An 11,802-nucleotide genomic window follows, 5' to 3' on the forward strand; every position below is an offset into this window, starting at 1 on the left:
TGAGAACAATGAGGAAGAGAGCAAGGAACCAGTGATGTCACACATGTCACACTAGAATGGTGGCGCAGGAGCTCTAAAGTGTTTACAATCATAGGGAAAATCTGACTACGCTATCCTGGGAATTTCACCCAGAGAATATTTAGTTAGAAACTATAATAATTATCAAGAAGGATCCCAGGTCCACTATACTTCAGACAGAGATGTGGTTCAGTGTAAAACAGTTTATTGAGAGATATTTAAAATATCACATGAAAAGAATCAATTAATCAATTGTACATGTAAATTCACAGCTGTATCTTACCAGAGGGTGAATGGGATGCCAGATGAGGACATGTACAGAAAAATCACCAACTCGATGTAACACAGAAGCAAATCTACATATCAAACATTCAGAAACCAAATGTACAAATGTCACACAGTGGAAATTTGTGTTTTTATGTTTTATCATACTGTGTATTGGTACATAGAGTATAGATTTTATTTGCATGGTTTTATCCTGATATTTATATTGTGTGTTTTAGTGTTGTTGCACAATATTCTTTTAATCCACTGTGGACTAGGTGGACAATAGTTGGCACCTGTGGAGGTGGGGGCGTTCCCCGAGGTGGCCTATCAGCCGCCAAACTGACTTGTTAAAGGGGATAGTGAGCGCAGAGACAGGGGATGAGACGCACCAAACGTAAGCAGGAGGAACAGAAACGCGTGTAAGCCAGCATGTGTCGAAGGACCTGCTGCCTGTCTGTGGGGTGCCACAAGTCGTTTGGCGACGGACCGGCCAGCAGAACATGGCCATCCAGTCCCGACGGCAGGAATAGCGACAGTGGGAGGCGATGCGTGAAATCCACAGCAGGGCAGGGGTGTCACTCTGCCTGCATCTGGCGGTGCTACAAGGGAGGCCGTGTTCAGGTGTGGAGTGGGGCTGGACTGTGCAGTGACGTGCCGTGCCGTCACGAGGAGACAGGCCTGCGATGGGGGCCCCCTCCTTGGTCTTCTGGCTTGCGTGATTTCCATCCCGGAAGAGGAATTCCTCTCCTGTTTCTTTTGCAGATAAGGAACATTTGCCCAAGTGTGGCTGGACCGTGGGATTATGAGACTGTGGGGGGAATTTTAGCATATGGGAAACATTTGTTTAGCATTTGTTTTGATAGTGTATAGTTATTTCTGCCAGCAGGGTTTTAAGCGTATTGAGAATGCTCTTTTTATTGTATAGGGGGATTTTAAACTGTATTTGTAATTCTGGTTGTGTCTGTTTTCCATGGAAATAAATGGTGTGTTTAAGGCCGATTTAGTCTCTGTGCCCTGAGCGCTGACTCACTCACTCCCCTTCTTCTTGTATGTGAACGGACTTTGTGGTGAAGCTTTAGATCCACCAGTCTTAGCGGTTACACAAACACAAAACAAATGAATAATTTCATAATACTATTACAAATTATTATACATACCACTGCTCTAATTTGATAATTCAGTACATTATGATGCTTCCATATATTCCACATAGGGCTCAAAGGCTTTTCTAAAAACCTGAACAAGAGTGTTGCAGACACATCAAACAAGAAGGCAAAAAAATGCAAAGCAGCACTGTAAAGCTTTCAAACCACCCACTCAGGCCCAGACTTCCTGTAATGCATAGTAGAAAAAGCATTTACAGTAAAAAGATTAGTTACATACCGATCAAATGGAGTCAATTTGCAAGCAAACTGGCCAATAGGAGGCTTCTGCAGCTACAACCTGTAAACACACCTGTTTACTGGGGATGGGAAGCTCAAAACAAATGTTTCGGCACTGAGTGGAACTTGTGAAGCACAGATGTTTAAAAACACTGCTCGGAAGCTTGGTTCAAAATACCAGGTCACATGACCACGACTGAACGAGGTTTTTGCGTGACAATGTCATTTCCTGCTTTAAGTGAGGTCATCTTCACTATAACGTGCTACTCGCATAGTGTGCAGTCATAAAGAATCTTTATACTGTTAAAAGAAATGTTGGCAAATAATTTTTTTCTTTTCTTTTTTAAAAAAAAATTAGAATACAATAAGAATAGAATACTGTACACAACTGTAAAGAATAGAATAAAATAAAATACTATATACAGTAGAATAAATATAGTAAAATATACAATAGGATAAAAATAGAATGCAAACGCTTTATACAACTGAGTAAAAATACAACTTTTATACAACTCAGAAAAAGAGTATTGCACTTAGTGTTATTGCACATGTGTGGATGTGTTTGTGTTAGATCAGTTGAAGTCTTTGTTGTGGAGTCTGAGAGCAGTGGGGAGGAAAGACCTGCGAAGTCTCTCCATCCCACACCGTGGGTGCCGCAGTCTCCCACTGAAGGAGCTGCTCAGTGCTGTCAGAGTCTCCTGCATGGGGTGGGAGATGTTGTCCATCAGGGATGACAGCTTAGCCACCATTCTCCTGTCACTCACCACCTCCACTGGGTCCAGAGGGCATCCTAGAACAGAGCTGGCCCTTCGGATCAGCCTGTTCAGTCTCTTCCTGTCCCCGGCAGAGATGTTGCTGCCCCAGCAGACCACACCATAAAAGATGGCTGAGGCCACCACAGAGTCATAGAAGGTCTTCAGGAGTGGGCCCTCCACTCCAAACGACCTGAGTCTCCGCAGCAGGTACAGCCTGCTCTGCCCTTTCCTGTAGAGGGCGTCTGAGTTATGAGTCCAGTCCAGTTTGTTGTTCAGATGAACACCAAGGTACCTGTAGCTGTCCACAGCCTCGATGTCCATACCTTGGATGTTCAGTGGTTGCAGTGGAGGATGTTTGTGCCTGCGGAAGTGTACCACCAGCTCCTTGGTTTTACTGGCGTTGATCTGGAGGTAGTTCAGCTGGCACCAGTCCACAAAGTCTTGAGTCAGTCCTCTTTACTCCTTGTCGTCCCCATCAGTGATGAGGCCGACTATTGCAGAGTCATCAGAGAACTTCTGCAGGAAGCACTGGGTGGAGTTGTGGGAGAAGTCTGCAGTGTAGATGGTGAAGAGGAACGGAGCCAGAACTGTTCAGAGTCCTCACATACTGTGGTCGGTCGGTGAGGTAGTCCAGTATCCATGCTGTGAGATGATGGTCCACTCCTGAGTTCTCCAGCTTGTCCTTCAAGACCTTGGGAAGAATAGTGTTGAAGGCACTGGAGAAATCAAAGAACATGATTCTCACAGTGCTCCCAGCGGTCTCCAGGTGAGCGAGGGAACGATGTAGGAGGTGAATGACGGCATCATCCGCTCCAATGCCAGGCTGGTAGGCAAACTGAAGTGGGTCCAGTGATGAGCTCACCAGGTGCCGAAGCTGAGCCAGGACCAACCGCTCCAGGGTCTTCATCGGGTGGGATGTTAGAGCCACCGGCCTGTAGCTGTTGAGGTCCTTGGGGCGTGAAGTCTTTGGCAGAGCTGTGAGACTCTCCCCAGCCTCAGGCTCAGGTTGAAGAGGTGCTCCATCACCCCACACAGTTGGTCCGCGCAGGACCTGACGACCCTCGAGCTGATGCCATCTGGACCCGCTGTTTTCTTGGCTTTAATCCTCCTCAGTTCCCTCCTAACCTGGGTGGTTGAGAGAGACAGGCTGGGGCCTTGTGTTGAGTGTGTATTGGATGCTGTTGTTGGGGGTGGGGAGTAGTGAGCAGGGTGAGTAGAGGAGGTGTGAAGTGTCTGAAGTGTCTGAGGTGTCAGAGGTGGAACAGCAGCAGTGGGGGTGGGTTAGTCTGCAGCCGATGTTGGAGACTGCCTCATGGCTGAATCAAATCTGTTGAAGAAATGATTCAGTTCATTTGCCCACCTCACATCCCTCCCAGGCAGAGAGTTCTGATGTTTGTGGCCTGAGATGGTTCTGAGGCCTCTCCAGACTTCACCACCGTTGTTTTGCTGAAGCTGGTTCTCCATCTTCTGCCTGTAGCTGTCCTTCCCATTCCTTATCAGTCCCCTCAGCTCTCTCTGCACCCTTTTCAACTCCTCTTTGTCTTTGGATTTGAAGGCCCTCCTCTTCTGCTTGAGGACGGCTTTAATTTCTGGGGTAATCCAAGGTTTGTTGTTGGAAAAAATCACTGAGATTTGGAAAAGAGAGTTTAATACAGAGAGATGGCTCTTTCCAAAATAAAAGCTATACTATACGCTTCTTCTGGGCTTTATTCTCAGCAGCATATTAAACATATCAGGTCCCCATAAGGAGAATCATGTGCTAACGGCTGTCTAAATGACTTGGGTAAAGTTTGTAGCATGCGTGCTTGTCGTTTTTGTCTGCTTCCACTTGTCTGTGCACTAGGATGATGTCGGCGTAAATGTGCAGTCATATTCGTTGTGTTCCCACTAGTGCGTTAATCTCATTAAAATGACGTTAACAGCATAACGCATAAATCTCCGTTAATGAGTTACCGCGGATCGCCCCGTGTGTGGGGCTGGACGGCGTCAAAACGTTAACGAGCTAACTGCGCTAACGCACTAGTTCCCACCAATGTAATTGAGCATTGCGTGGCACATCCGACATACTGTTTTACTTTTGTCCATCAGGGGGAGGTTCAATTTTGGGTAGCGTTGAGACAGTTGCCATGTTGCAATGAGCTTTAGCTTCTGTCCTACTAGCTTGCGTTGCGCTCAGTGGATCTGCGCTCGACAGTGCAGCCTAGGCGGGGTAGTCGCACCACCACTGAGCTCTCAACACAGACAGCATCGTCAGAAGAAAAGTTGATAAAATAAATTTAAAATTTTGTATTGTTCGATACATATGCGTACCGAACCGAAAGCACTGTATCGAACGGTTCAATACCGTATTGTTGCACCCCTAATGTGTGTGTGTGTGTGTGTATATAATATAATTGTGGGAAAAATCTATTTCCTGCTGGTGAGAATTAAGATTCTCTTCAGCACTGTAGCCAGGCTGACAAAAAGTCAGAGCTCTACTGAGCCAACCATCCCTTTAACGTTAACTAGTAATGACTTCATGAACTTCTTCACAAATAAAATTTTTATCATTAGAGAAAAAATTACCAATAATCATCCCACAGATGTAATATTATCTACAGCTACTCTTAGTACCATCAATGTTAAGTTAGACTCTTTTTCTCCAATTGATCTTTCTGAGTTAACTTCAATAATTAATTCCTCCAAACCATCAACGTGTCTTTTAGACCCCATTCCTACAAAACTGCTCAAAGAAGTCCTGCCATTAATTAATTCTTCGATCTTAAATATGATCAACCTATCTCTAATAATCGGCTATGTACCACAGGCCTTCAAGGTGGCTGTAGTTAAACCTTTACTTAAAAAGCCATCTCTAGACCCAGCTGTCTTAGCTAATTATAGGCCAATCTCCAACCTTCCTTTCATATCAAAACTCCTTGAAAGAGTAGTTGTCAAACAGCTAACTGATCATCTGCAGAGGAATGGCTTATTTGAAGCGTTTCAGTCAGGTTTCAGAGCTCAGCACAGCACAGAAACAGCTTTAGTGAAGGTTACAAATGATCTTCTTATGGCCTCTGACAGTGGACTCATCTCTGTGCTTGTCCTGCTAGACCTCAGTGCTGCATTCGATACTGTTGACCATAATATCCTATTAGAGCGATTAGAACATGCTGTAGGTATTACAGGTACTGCACTGCAGTGGTTTGTATCATATCTATCTAATAGACTCCAATTTGTACATGTAAATGGAGAGTCCTCTTCAGACACTAAGGTCAATTATGGTGTTCCACAGGGTTCAGTGCTAGGACCAATTCTATTTACATTATACATGCTTCCCCTAGGCAACATCATTAGAAGACATAGCATAAATTTTCACTGCTATGCAGATGACACGCAGCTCTATCTATCCATGAAGCCAGGTAACACACACCAATTAGTTAAACTGCAGGAATGTCTTAAAGACATAAAGACCTGGATGGCCGCTAACTTTCTGCTTCTTAATTCAGATAAAACTGAGGTTATTGTACTCGGCCCTGAAAATCTTAGAAATATGGTATCTAAGCAGATTCTTACTCTGGATGGCATTACCTTGGCCTCCAGTAACACTGTGAGAAACCTTGGAGTCATTTGACCAGGACATGTCCTTCAACGCACATATTAAACAAATATGTAAGACTGCTTTCTTCCATTTGCGCAACATCTCTAAAATTAGAAATATCCTGTCTCAGAGTGATGCTGAAAAACTAGTTCATGCATTTATTACTTCCAGGCTGGACTACTGTAATTCACTATTATCAGGAAGTCCTAAAAACTCGCTGAAAAGCCTTCAGCTAATCCAAAATGCTGCAGCAAGAGTACTGACAGGGACTAGAAAGAGAGAGCATATTTCTCCTGTTTTGGCTTCCCTTCATTGGCTTCCTGTTAAATCCAGAATTGAATTCAAAATCCTGCTCCTCACATACAAGGTCTTAAATAATCAGGCCCCATCTTATCTTAATGACCTTGTACTACCATATCACCCTATTAGAGCACTTCGCTCTTGCACTGCAGGCCTACTTGTTGTTCCTAGAGTATTTAAAAGTAGAATGGGAGGCAGAGCCTTCAGTTTTCAGGCCCCTCTTCTGTGGAACCAACTTCCAGTTTGGATTCGGGAGACAGACACTATCTCTACTTTCAAGATTAGGCTTAAAACTTTCCTTTTTGCTAAAGCATATAGTTAGGGCTGGACCAGGTGACCCTGAATCCTCCCTTAGTTATGCTGCAATAGACGTAGGCTGCCGGGGATTCCCATGATGCATTGAGTTTTTCCCTTCCAGTCACCTTTCTCACTCACTATGTGCTAATAGACCTCTCTGCATCGAATCATATCTGTTATTAATCTCTGTCTCTCTTCCACAGCATGTCTTTCATCCTGTTTTCCTTCTTTCACCCCAACCGGTCGCAGCAGATGGCCGCCCCTCCCTGAGCCTGGTTCTGCCGGAGGTTTCTTCCTGTTAAAAGGGAGTTTTTCCTTCCCACTGTCGCCAAAGTGCTTGCTCATAGGGGGTCATATGATTGTTGGGTTTTTCTCTGTATTTATTATTGTGCTATCTACTGTACAATATAAAGCGCCTTGAGGCGACTTTTGTTGTGATTTGGCGCTATATAAATAAAATTGAATTGAATTGAATTGAATACCCTCCATGGAGAAGGAGGCTAGAGGGCAAGATCAAAGTAGCACGAAGGGAGGTTAGCCAACTAACGGAGTTGCAGAAAGGCGCAACAAAGAAGGTGCATAAGAAATACAACAAGCTGTCCATACCTGAGGCCTTGGAAACTGCCAAGCAAAGACTCACAGCCTTGGCCAGCCGCTTGAGGAGGTACACCAGAGAGATAGAAGGCAGGAGAATAAACCAGCTGTTCTCCACAGAACCAGCAAAGGTGTACTCTCAGTGGCAAGGGAACAATAATAACAGAACAGCACCACCAAGGCTGGAGACGGAGCAATACTGGAAGAGCATATGGGAGAAAGACACAACCCATAACGGCAATGCTCAGTGGCTAGTGGATCTGAGGGCAGACCATAGCGACCTCCCTGAACAGGGTCCAGTAACCATCACAGTGGCAGACATCCAAGAAAGGGTCTCCAGTATGAAGAATTGGACAGCACCAGGCCCCGACATGGTTCACGCCTACTGGCTGAAGAAGCTGACTGCACTCCACGAGCGTCTGGCAGCACAAATGAACCAGCTGCTAGTTAACGAGAGACACCCGGAATGGCTAACCGAAGGTCGGACGGTCCTGATCCCCAAGGACCCCAAGAAGGGACCGGTCCCATCCAACTACCGACCAATAACCTGCCTCAGTACTACATGGAAGCTCCTGTCAGGCATCATATCGGCTAAGATGAACAGGCACATGGGTCAATACATGAGCGGGGCACAGAAAGGGATTGGCAAGAATACCAGAGGCACAAAACACCAGCTACTGGTAGACAGAACAGTCAGCCGAGACTGCAAGACCAGACTGACCAACCCGTGCACAGCCTGGATTGATTACAAGAAGGCCTATGACTCAATGCCCCACAGCTGGATACTGGAATGCCTAGAATTGTATAAGATCAACAGGACCCTAAGAGCCTTCATCAGGAACTCAATGGGGATGTGGCGTACAACACTAGAGGCCAACTCCAAGCCCATAGCACAAGTCACCATCAAGTGCGGGATCTACCAAGGAGATGCTCTGTCCCCACTGCTGTTCTGCATAGGCCTGAACCCCCTCAGTGAGATCATTAACAAGACTGGCTACGGATACCGACTACGGAACGGAGCGGTTGTCAGCCACCTCCTGTACATGGATGACATCAAGCTGTATGCCAAGAGTGAACGAGACATCGATTCACTGATACACACTACCAGGCTATACAGCAATGACATTGGAATGTCATTCGGACTGGAGAAGTGTAGTCGGATGGTAACAAAGAGAGGGAAGGTAGTCAGAACTGAGGGGATTGAACTACCAGAAGGCAACATTGCAGACATAGAGGACAGTTACAAGTACCTGGGGATCCCGCAAGCGAATGGGAACCATGAAGAGACCGCCAGGAAAGCTGCAACCACCAAGTACCTGCAGAGGGTCAGGCAAGTCCTGAGGAGTCAGCTGAACGGTAAGAACAAGATCCGGGCCATCAACACCTACGCCCTGCCCGTGATCAGGTACCCTGCTGGGGTAATAGGCTGGCCAAAGGAGGAGATAGAAGCCACTGACATAAAGACAAGAAAGCTCCTTACCATGCATGGAGGGTTTCACCCCAAGTCCAGCACCCTGAGGCTGTACGCTAAGCGGAAGGAAGGGGCCGGGGACTGGTGAGTGTCAGCACCACAGTCCAGGATGAGACAAGAAACATCCACGAATACATCACGAAGATGGCCCCAACTGACAGCGTGCTCAGTGAATACCTCAGGCAGCAGAAACCCAAGAAAGAGGAGGAAGGCGAGGAACCATCATGGAAGGACAGGCCCCTGCACGGTATGTACCACCGGCAGATAGAGGAGGTGGCTGATATCCAGAAATCCTACCAGTGGCTGGACAAAGCTGGACTGAAAGACAGCACAGAGGCACTAATCATGGCAGCACAAGAACAAGCTCTGAGCACAAGATCCATAGAGGCTGGGGTCTATCACACCAGGCAAGACCCCAGGTGCAGGCTGTGTAAAGATGCCCCAGAGACAATCCAGCACATAACAGCAGGGTGCAAGATGCTAGCAGGCAAGGCATACATGGAACGCCATAACCAAGTGGCCGGCATAGTGTACAGGAACATCTGTGCCGAGTATAACCTGGAAGTCCCGAGGTCAAAATGGGAGATGCCCCCAAGGGTGATGGAGAATGACCAAGCTAAGATCCTGTGGGACTTCCAGATGCAGACGGACAAAATGGTGGTGGCTAACCAACCGGACATAGTGGTGGTAGACAAACAGAAGAAGACGGCTGTAGTGATCGATGTAGCGGTTCCGAATGACAGCAATATCAGGAAGAGGGAACACGAGAAACTGGAGAAATACCAAGGGCTCAGAGAAGAGCTCGAGAGGATGTGGAGGGTGAAGGTAACGGTGGTCCCCGTGGTAATCGGAGCACTAGGTGCGGTGACTCCCAAGCTAGGCGAGAGGCTCCAGCAGATCCCGGGAACAACATCGGAGATCTCTGTCCAGAAGAGCGCAGTCCTGGGAACAGCTAAGATACTGCGCAGGACCCTCAAGCTCCCAGGCCTCTGGTAGAGGACCCGAGCTTGAAGGATAAACCGCCCGCAGGGGCGTGCTGGGTGTTTTTTTCTTATATACACACATGTATATATATTAATTTATTAAAATTAAAACCCAACACTGTTCTGGACCACCTACACTCAGCTGGGTTGATGGTGAATCTGTCAAAGTGTGTCTTCGCTGTTGCTGAGACAGAATACCTGGGCCATGTCATCGGTAAGGTGGTTATCAGGCCACAGGTCAGCAAAATCGAGGCCAGGGCTGGACTGGCCATCGGGCATACCGGGCATTTGCCCGGTGGGCCGCTCGTGATTTTTCGTTTTTATGGCCGATGGGGTTTTATTACTTTTCTTTTTTTAACGGTATAAATGAATGGTGGTGGATTGGCCAATTGGTCATGATCGACTCTGGGCTGAACCAATTACAGCCGAGGAGGTCGAACTTTAAAGTTGAGATGAAAAGGAACGCGATTTGTCCCGTACGACTTCAGCTAGAAAATTGCTAATTCAATCATGAAACTGATCAATGATCAGCTGATCGGGTTTTCTCTCTGTGCCAGAAAGAGGAAACCAGCGGATGTTGCGCCAAACAACAGCAGTACGTTTAAGCTTGATCAGCTGTTGTTAGAATTTATTTAATATTACTTTCTAGTATCAGCTGATGTTTGCTGGAGCCACAGCTGTAAAAGCTGCTGGTCATGATATCGGTTTGTGGTGAGAGGGAAACATGAAGATGAAACCAGGAGATGTCCTTACTGAATCATCAGAGCTGAACAGGTGATGGAGAAACAGGTTTACCTTTTAGGTGACATGAATGAGTTGAAGGGAAGTTATGAACTGTTTCTGAGAGACAAACAACACCAGGATCCTTTTCTATGTAGCTGACAGCTGGTAACTGTGTAGGGGCGGGTCTAGCAAAGTTTTGCCAGGTATTGCATTAACAGGGAAATGGGGGGCACCATTGACTGTAGAAAACATGGACGACGCGACAGCTCCCCAAAACTGAAGCCAAAACATCTCTATCGCCCCCTGGTGTCTGGCTGCAGTATAGGTCATAAACCCCGCCTCCTCCATGTTAGCGGATGGGACTGGGGTCAGACTAAAATAAATTTATTCTCCTCAGATAATTTTTTTCCAAAGATTCTTTCTTTTGTTATCAATAGTTCTCATCATGCTGATTGATGTCCAAGGGGTATCCTTTCCCATAAGTTTGATTCTAATTCCTACCGCGGTGATGTTAAATTGGGGTGAAACGTCATCATAGCAGCTTTGACTGGCAGCTGCAGTCACGGAGAAACTTGCGTATCTCTGTTCGGGAATAGCAGATAGAGCGTAGGCTCTGAGAGGAGGACCAGCGTTTACGTTATGAAAACACGACCGCCTGTTTTAACCTGACAGCCTGAGGTGTTCTTCAGTAAACTGGACTACCCGACAGAAGGACCCGAGGCCCCGCTGCACTTTTTCGGTAAGTTAAACGTGTTTGTAAGCTAATCCGTAACTACCGTCCTTAGGTCCTGAGACCTAGCTAGCTAAAATGAGCACTCGGCTGTCGGGGTTCGTTTAGCTAATCTGTGCAGGTGAATGAATTTACTAAAGAAATCAAGAGAAACACCCCGGGCTACTCAGTCACTAATTACTGTTACTGTACTTTTATTACAAGTATTATACTGTAAAAGCAACAGGCTGCACGCTGCTTCAGCTCCTGTGCAGAGCTGAATATTAAATATGTGCAAACAACAGCATGTTTTCAGTCTCTTGCCACATCTGTAAAGACAGTAACATCTTTTTTAAAAGCTTGTACTTCAGTAACTCCTCATTAATCAGGAACTATGGATTAAAGTACTGTAGTGTACTGTAATACTGAAAAAAATGTAAGAGAAGATCTTCAGATCCTGGGTGTGTGAGGACAGAAGAATCAGCTTTATTTCAATTTTGAGGGATAAAATTTATATCTGAGTTTGATGGTTCTGATTGTAGTGAAGTAGATTTTGGGTTAGGATGTTACATGATGTCCCTAAACGCACCACTGACATCCACACCTTTCAGCCGACAATTACCTGGCTATAAGAAACAGCTGCGCTTCACTACTGAGAGAAGGCATTTGGCAGTCTTGGCAATCTAAGGTGGCTGCAGCACTAGGCAGTTGAGCTCCACATATCTC

This window comes from Oreochromis niloticus, linkage group LG23 (assembly GCF_001858045.2).
Source record: "Oreochromis niloticus isolate F11D_XX linkage group LG23, O_niloticus_UMD_NMBU, whole genome shotgun sequence".
In the NCBI taxonomy this organism is placed as follows: Eukaryota; Metazoa; Chordata; class Actinopteri; order Cichliformes; family Cichlidae; genus Oreochromis; species Oreochromis niloticus.